This window comes from Podarcis raffonei, chromosome 1, assembly GCF_027172205.1.
Source record: "Podarcis raffonei isolate rPodRaf1 chromosome 1, rPodRaf1.pri, whole genome shotgun sequence".
Taxonomy (NCBI): Eukaryota; Metazoa; Chordata; class Lepidosauria; order Squamata; family Lacertidae; genus Podarcis; species Podarcis raffonei.
Window position 1 is genome coordinate 13414330 of NC_070602.1, and position 7833 is coordinate 13422162.

Here is a 7833-nt window from a genome sequence, read left to right on the forward strand (position 1 = left end):
CCATGAGAGGAGGAGGTTGCTCAACTCGGAAGAGAAGGAGGCAGCTCTCCCCACGAGAGAAGGGTGGGCTGTTATTCCCATGAGTTGCTTGCACCAGGAGAAAAGGAATAGCTCTTCCCATGAGAGGATGAGGCTGCTCAACTCGGAAGAGAAGGAGGCAGCTCTCCCCACGAGAGAAGGGTGGGCTGTTATTCCCATGAGTTGCTTGCACCAGGAGGAAAGGAATAGCACTTCCCATGAGAAGAGGAGGTTGTTCGCCCTATTAAGGAAGGGGCTCTTCCCTCCGTGAGAGGAGAAAAGGCTGCTCTTAGTCAAAGTTTTGTTCGATATCTATTTCGCTTTTTGCTTTGAATATATAACTCCTATTCCTCTCAAAAGAGTCCTCCCCTACTCCCATCATTTTCAAATTTTCTTTCAAAAGCTTTTTCCTGGTCTCGTTCCTGGTCTCCAAGTATTCAATTATGTCCACTATATTCCTAACATTATCTTTCAATTGTCAACCAGGAATAAAACCTGCTTGATCTTTATGGATTAGCTCATTTAAGATACTTTTTAATCTATTGGTCAAAATATCAGCAAACAACTTGTAATTATTCTTCAGTAATGAAATCGTAATATATGCTTCTCTCCAGGTATTTGGAATGTTCCCTTCTTTCAGGATATTATTCAAACTTCCCACAATACTGTTTTCAGTTATCCACTAAGAATATTATATTTTGCCAAAATAACATCCGGTCCTGGGGCTTTCCCCAACTTCATACATTTTATTGCCATTTCAATTTCCTGCACCGTTATTTGTCGATTCAACTGTTCACTTTTTTCTCGTGGGATTTGCTGTAATTTATATCTTTGTAAATATCTCTCTATTTTCTTGTATCCTCTTTCCTACACAAGTCTTTATAAAATTTCTGAAAGATCTTTCTGATTTCTTCTGGAACCTCAATTACCATATCTGCTTCTCTTATTTTATTGATTGTATTTTGACTTTGATGTGGCTTTAATTGCCATGCTAATAATTTGCCAGTTTTATTTGCCGATTCAAAATTCTTTTGTCTCATTAATTTTATCTTCCACTTCACTTCTTGGTTCACCATCATGGAAAACTGAGTTTGCAACATCTTAATATTTTGTTTTATTGGTTCATCTTTAGGCTTTATTGTTAACAATCTCTCATTCTCCATGAGGCGGGTCAGAATTTCCACTTTCTTTTTTTCTCTTTCTCTTTTTTGAAAACCATTCTTTTGTATCAGAAAACCTCTCATTACTGCTTTACTTGCATCCCATATGATGTCAATGCCGGTTCGTTTATTTAAATTCCACTTGAAATAATCTGCTATTGTCTCTTTTGCTTTTTTCACTATTTTTTAATCATCAAACAGACTTTCATTCTCCATCTAAGGGATGATTGTTCTTTTCCTTTTAACTCCATATATAACAAATTATGATCCGCTAATGGCCTTGGGAGAATCTCAGTTTTGGATACTCTTGGAATTTACTCCCTGGAGGGCCATATGTAATCTGTTCTTCCCAAACTTTGATTTGGTTTAGCAAAGAATGTAAACTGTTTTGTTGTAGGGGTTTTAAGTCTCCAAACATCAGTTAATCCAAGATTGTCCACTAAATCAAAAAATGATTTTGGTAACTTCTTTTATGGATAGGACTCAAACCAACGTAGATAAATATTATTTCTTGGTAACCACGTGGTGATGCCATTTTAATTGTAAAGGGATTAACTCCTCCCCTTCTGTTGCAACATAGTAATTTGACAGAGAGTGTTTTTTTAGTCCCCCCTTTTTTCTTTTAGAAGCTATATTTTTGCATTTTAATTTTTTGCTTTTGTGAATTTTGGATTTTTGGCACTTTTTCTGATTTTAATTTTCCAATCTCTCTCTCTCTCTCTCTCTCTCTCTCTCTCTCTCTCTGTGTGTGTGTGTGTGTGTGTGTAGAATCTCTCTCTCTCTCTCTCTCTGTGTGTGTGTGTGTGTGTGGAGAATCCAACTGAGGAAGAAAGCTTCAAATCACTTAAGCTAACTCAGAACAATTTTATACATTGGAGGAGATGCCTACAGGCTGGATTTGATAGACTAGGCATTTTAGAATGTGTTAAGAAAGAAAAACTCAGTGATAATGATGCCTCAAAGATATGGGGAAAGCAAAATAAATCAGCAGTCTCTGTTATCTTCAATAATATCAGAGGTGCCCAGATGATTCAAACCAAACAAGGTGGACCAGCTACTCCAATGCTTCAAAATTTGGAAAGCGCATTTGGATTTGCAAGAAAGCATCTCACCCCATGTTTGTGAAATATTTATTTAGTTTGCGGCTTGAATCCAAGATTGTAACAGCCAGATGACAATGTTCCTAACCTTGGACAGAAAAGGTTTCCATGTATTGTTTGAGAATGGAAAGTGCCAGGTGACCAGAGATGGGGAACTGTATACAGAAGCAAGTCTACTTAATAGTGTATATGAGACTAATCTTTCATAACTCCAGTCTGCAGTGCTTTATCAGCCAGAATGATGAACAGACTTAGAACTTTGGCACAGAAAGTTTGACCACAGAGACATTAAAGGCATTTAAGAGTTGCAATGCAAGGAGTTCGCAAGAGGGATGAAGGTAACCCTTGGTGCATCAAGCTGAGAAGTGTTGAACCCCATCCCCCCCCCGTGTACTCAGCAGAGAAGCACCTGAGTGCTTGATACCATCTATGCTGATGTGTGTGGTTCACTTAATGTTCCCTCACTAAGGAAAAATAAGTACATCTTAATATCCTTGGTGATTTTCCAAGATACTGCGTTGTGCATTTTCTCAAGGAGAAAAACAGAACCTTTGAGATGTTCAGAAAATACCTTGCCATGCCTCCACAGGAAACCCACAGCACTTATGGATGGTAACAGCGGTCAGTTTTGTTCATAAAATATGAGAACCCTCTTGGAAGAGGAAGGAATTGCACACATGAGGAGCGTTTGTCCTGCTCCACAACAAGAACTCAGTTGCAGAGAGAAAGTTTAGGTCTCTTATGAAGATGACCCAGTGCATGCTGACTGGTACAAGCTTTCCCAAGCACAGGTGGGAAGATGCAGTAGTCAGCTACATTGAACTTTGGAACAGAAGAGTACCTAACTTGTCACGCATACCTGTATTAGACAGCATCGCTTCTGTCTGTGTACCCAAGTAGGCCCAAGCTTGACTCCAGAGCAGAAAAAGAAATTATGGTAGAACTTTCTTCTGTGTTGCAGAGTTATGGATTTGAAAACAGGAAAAGTCAAGGTTTGATGAACACAGTAAATCTGACAAGAGAGGAAACTTCTCAGCAGTCAGAGGGAGAAACGTAAGACTTCGTGTACTTTCCTGAAGTAATACGTAGCGGTTCAGATCTGCCTTCTACTGTTCTGCCACCTACAAGAGATGATGAACAAGAAGAAACAGATAACCAGTCTCCAAGAAGAAGTGCCATCCGACAAGATGGGATGGAGAACGATGATGAGGTGCTGCCAGTTGAGGGTGATAAGAAAGCTGGTGCAGTTCCAGAACCAGATGGCAGATGCTTATCAAGACCCAACAGAAGTGTTCCACTTCCACAACATTAAGGGTACATTAAGGACTACAAATCAACAGGTAGGTATGTCTTTATGTGTGTAAATAGTCCCATTTTTCAGAGCAGCTGTAAACTACCATATTTTTCTGTCTATAAGACACCCCCATGTATAAGATGCCCTCCTATTTTTGGGGACTAAAAATTAAGAAAATGGGGGGAGATTGCCCAGAGTTGTCTTTGGGAGGCAGTTAGCAAAAATCACACACCCTCTGAAGCGCCACTTTCAATCGCACATTTCACTAAAGCAGCCTATCGCCTGCCCGATCAGTAAAAGCAGCCGCAAGTCACTCCCAATTGACAGCAGCGCTAGCCAATAAACAGCGGACATTGCCGCAGTCACCAATCACCTGTTCAATCACCACTCACACTCTCCTGCTTGCTGCAACAACCATCGCACATCCAAAAAAAAGGCACTACCCATGTATAAGACGAACCCCCATTTTATAATTAAATTTTGGGTAAAAAAAGGTCTTAAACACAGAAAAGTACGGTAACTTGTGTAGTTTTATCTTCCACAGATTCTGACAATGTAGCCGAGATTGAGGTGTTGTCAGGATGCTGTTAGTGGCTCCTGGCTGGTTGCCCAGGAAAGTATAAAGACAAGGGAAAGTTTCTTAAAGTCCTTTTTTATTTCATTTTTTTTAAAAAAATATATTTTTATTTTTCATCCATTTTTATTAGCTTTTATATTTTAATACATCAATTTATCACATCATATAAAGAAGAAGAAAAAATACAATTTCCAAAAACAAACCCCTCCCCTCTATGACTTCCCTCAACTTCCTTTTCTGGTTTGTTTTTACATAATGTTTTCTTCTGCATTTTTTAGTATGTCTTACATTTTTAGTGTATTAGATTTATAATGTTGTTAAACTTTCCATGCTTTTTACACCATCCTTATATATGCTATATTTATTCTATTAATTGTAAGTGTTTAATCGAAACCTGCTGTTTAAAACCAAGGAACAGTTAATTTACTGAAGCTGGGGAAGATTTTTGTGGGATTTTTGTGGGGGGGGGGGAATTTTAAGTAGATAAACAGTCATGCAAAAGTGTTTCCCCACTTTTTTGTTGCTCCTGTTTTATTTCAGGAAGACAGTGGGCTACAAGTTAAAGCTGCCTGCTCCCCAAATGTTCCCTGGAGATAGAGAGAGAGAATGCCGAAAGGTATGGACTGCAAGTTAATGAAAGGACAGTCACTGGGGTTCCCCTGAACATAACTCAAGTCACCCCAGGGTGCCACGGCACACTGGTTGAAAACCAATGTCTTATTTTATTAGTTGAGTTAGCTAATTCTATATATCATAGCTGTCAACGTTTCCCTTTTTTTTAAGGGAAATTCCCTTATTCTGAATAGGATTCCTCGCAAGAAAAGGGAAAAGATGACACCTATGCTATATATTCCACCAATCTCATCTGCCGTTCCTCCTTTGTTGGTATTGTTCCCTCTTTCCATTTCTGAGCATATATCATTCAATCTGCTATACTTGTGTAGAGAAATAAATTCCCCCCGTTCTGGGTTTTGTTTTTTAAATTCCTCCTGATAAAGCACACACACATCCAGACATGCACACCATCAAGCTACTTTACTGTTTTCTTGCATTTTTCAAGCCCTTTGTTTAAAACCGAGGAACTGTTAAGCTAATGAAGTTGGGGAGGATTTTTGTGGGCTTTTTGTGTGTGGGGGTGTTAAGTAGATAAACAGTCATACAAAAGTGTTTCCTCACTTTTTTGTTGCTCCTGTTTTATTTCAGGAAGATAATGGGCTACAAGTTAAAGCTGCCTGCTCCCCAAATGTGCCCTGGAAAGAAAGCGAGAATGCCGAAAGGTATGGGCTGCGAGTTAATGAAAGGATAGTCACTGGTGCTCCCTTGAACATCCATCAAGTCAGCCCAGGGTGCCACAGCATACTGGTTGAAAACCAATGGCCTACTGGAAGATAAACAGATTTGCCTGAAGTTATTGCAGAGTGAGGAGTTCCACACAAGAACCAGCACATCAAAGTACCACTCTGTGTGTGAAATAATTCAGGGTGCACTTGTTGAGATGACTGCTACAGCAGAGATCAAACCTCTACTGAGAGACAGTTCAGAGAACCTTCAAGTTAAAATGGGACAATGTTTAAAAAAAAGAAAAAAAGAATGATTTAATGGAATTTGCAGACCAGAAAAAGATTCTGATGGGCGATTTAACAGATGGAATGATGGAGTTTTAAAAAGTGCAAGAAGAAACATTAGATCAAATAGCTATACTAGAGATGCACCACAGAGAACTTATTCTGCGCATCAGAGGCATACCAGAAAAGCAAAACGAAGACGTAGAAGCCAAATTAATAAAAGAACTTGCATGTTGACGGGCTCCCCATAATACGTTACAAGAAACTGGAAGAAGTCTTAGCACCAACACTCCAAAAACTCATGAATGATAGAATACAAAAAGGGAAAATTCCACATACATGGGAAGAAGCAAACATTGTTTTAATCCACAAACAGGGGTCATCCAGAGAAATGGTCAGCAACTACCGACCAATTTCACTTCTAAATAACTATTACAAGATTTATACAGGTATTTAATGAATAGATTAAAATTGGTCTTAAAAGTAATAATTAACAAAGACCAGGCGGGGTTTCTCCTCGATCACCATATGAAAAACAATCTGAGGGCAATAAGACCAGTGGTAACAGTTGGCCCTGGAGAAAATTAACCACTCTCAATTTTACCCGTAGACTGCCATCTGTCCAGATTTTCATTTGTTCTGATCTAATTTTAAGATGTATTTTAATTAATTGATTGCCTGTTTTTATGTTCTTTGTATACTGTGTTAGTTTTATGATGTTAGCCACCCTGAGCCCGGCTCCGGGGTACAAATAAATTTTATTATTACTACTACTACTACTATTATAGGCCTGGTGGAATATCTAGACTGGAGACCTAATAAAAAAGCTGCCTTCACGTTGGTTGATGCTGAGAAGGCCTTCAATAATCTTTCTTGGAAATTCTTAAGAAAGGTGATAGACCTATCAGAAATGAGAGAATGCTTCACCCATGGAATAAAAGCCATCTATGAGAAGCAAAAAGCAAATTTAATAATAATGAAAAGACAGAACACGTTTTGATTGAAAAAGGAACAAGAGAGGGCTGCCCCTTATCCCCTTTATTATGTATATTAACACTGGAAATACTAAATTTGGTAATCAGGAAAGAGGAAGAAATCAAAGGAATAACACTAGGAAGTCGGTATTTTAAGCTAAAAGCTTTTGCTGATGATTTGATACTAACATTAGAAGATCCATTAAAGAGCATTCCCAAAGCTTTAGAAAAAAATAACAGAATATGGTGAAGTTTCACAGTTCAAACTCAATAAAGTAAAAACAAAATTAATGGTTAAGAATATGCAGAACCAAGAGAAAACAGAATTAAAGGGGGGGACAGGTTTAGAGATAGTTAAAGCAAAATATCTGGGTATTGAAATTACGATGAAAAATGTCAATTAATATGAAGACAATTATAAAAAGATTTAGAAAAAAATAAAAAAGACCTAGAAATCTGGTCAAGATTGAAATTATCACTATGAGGAAGAATCTCTGTGTTAAAAATGAATATGCTTCCAAAGTTTCTCTTCCTATTTCAAATGATTCCAATAATAACAAAATATGATTGCTTTGAGGAATGGAGGAAATTTTTGCCAGAATTTATCTGGCAAGGAAAAAAGCCCCACATCAAATATAAACTAATGACAGATAGGACAGGGAGAGGAGGTTTTGCCCTTTCAAATCTAAAAATTTATTATGTAGCAGAGTGTATAATTTGGATTAAAGATTGGATTATGTTAAGATAAATTAGATATTTTGGATATAGAAAGTTCTGACAGTAGATGTGGGTGGGCATGCCTATCTGGCCTACAATAAAGTTAAAGTCCATAAAGGTTTTACAAATCATATACCGTGGTACCTCTGGTTACGAACTTAATTCATTCCAGAGGTCCGTTCTTAACTGGAAACCGTTCTTAACCTGTGGTACCACTTTTAGCTAATGGGGCCTCCTGATGCCGCCACACAATTTCTGTTCTCATCGTGAGGTAAAGTTCTTAACCCGAGGTACTACTTCCGGGTTAGCGGAGTCTGTAACCTGAGGTGTTTGTGACCCGAGGTATTTGTAACCCGAGGTGTTTGTAACCCGAGGTACCACCATAATCAGAGGTGCACTGTATAAGGTTTAGACTGCTTATCAGTCAT

At 38.2% G+C, this 7833-nt stretch overlaps 1 long non-coding RNA gene across 3 annotated transcripts; it reads left to right on the forward strand.

The window, feature by feature from the left end:
- The first annotated feature begins 431 nt into the window (after positions 1 to 431).
- On the forward strand, positions 432 to 6487 carry LOC128399896 (uncharacterized). Of its 3 annotated transcripts, none has more exons than XR_008327285.1 (4): positions 432 to 1942; positions 1992 to 3618; positions 4690 to 4765; positions 5353 to 6487. It is a non-coding gene; the product is annotated as an uncharacterized LOC128399896 (long non-coding RNA). The 3 variants fall into 3 exon arrangements; XR_008327284.1 differs by having other exon boundaries at positions 432 to 1938; XR_008327282.1 differs by lacking the exon at positions 432 to 1942 and having other exon boundaries at positions 1945 to 3618.
- Positions 6488 to 7833: the final 1346 nt, after the last annotated feature.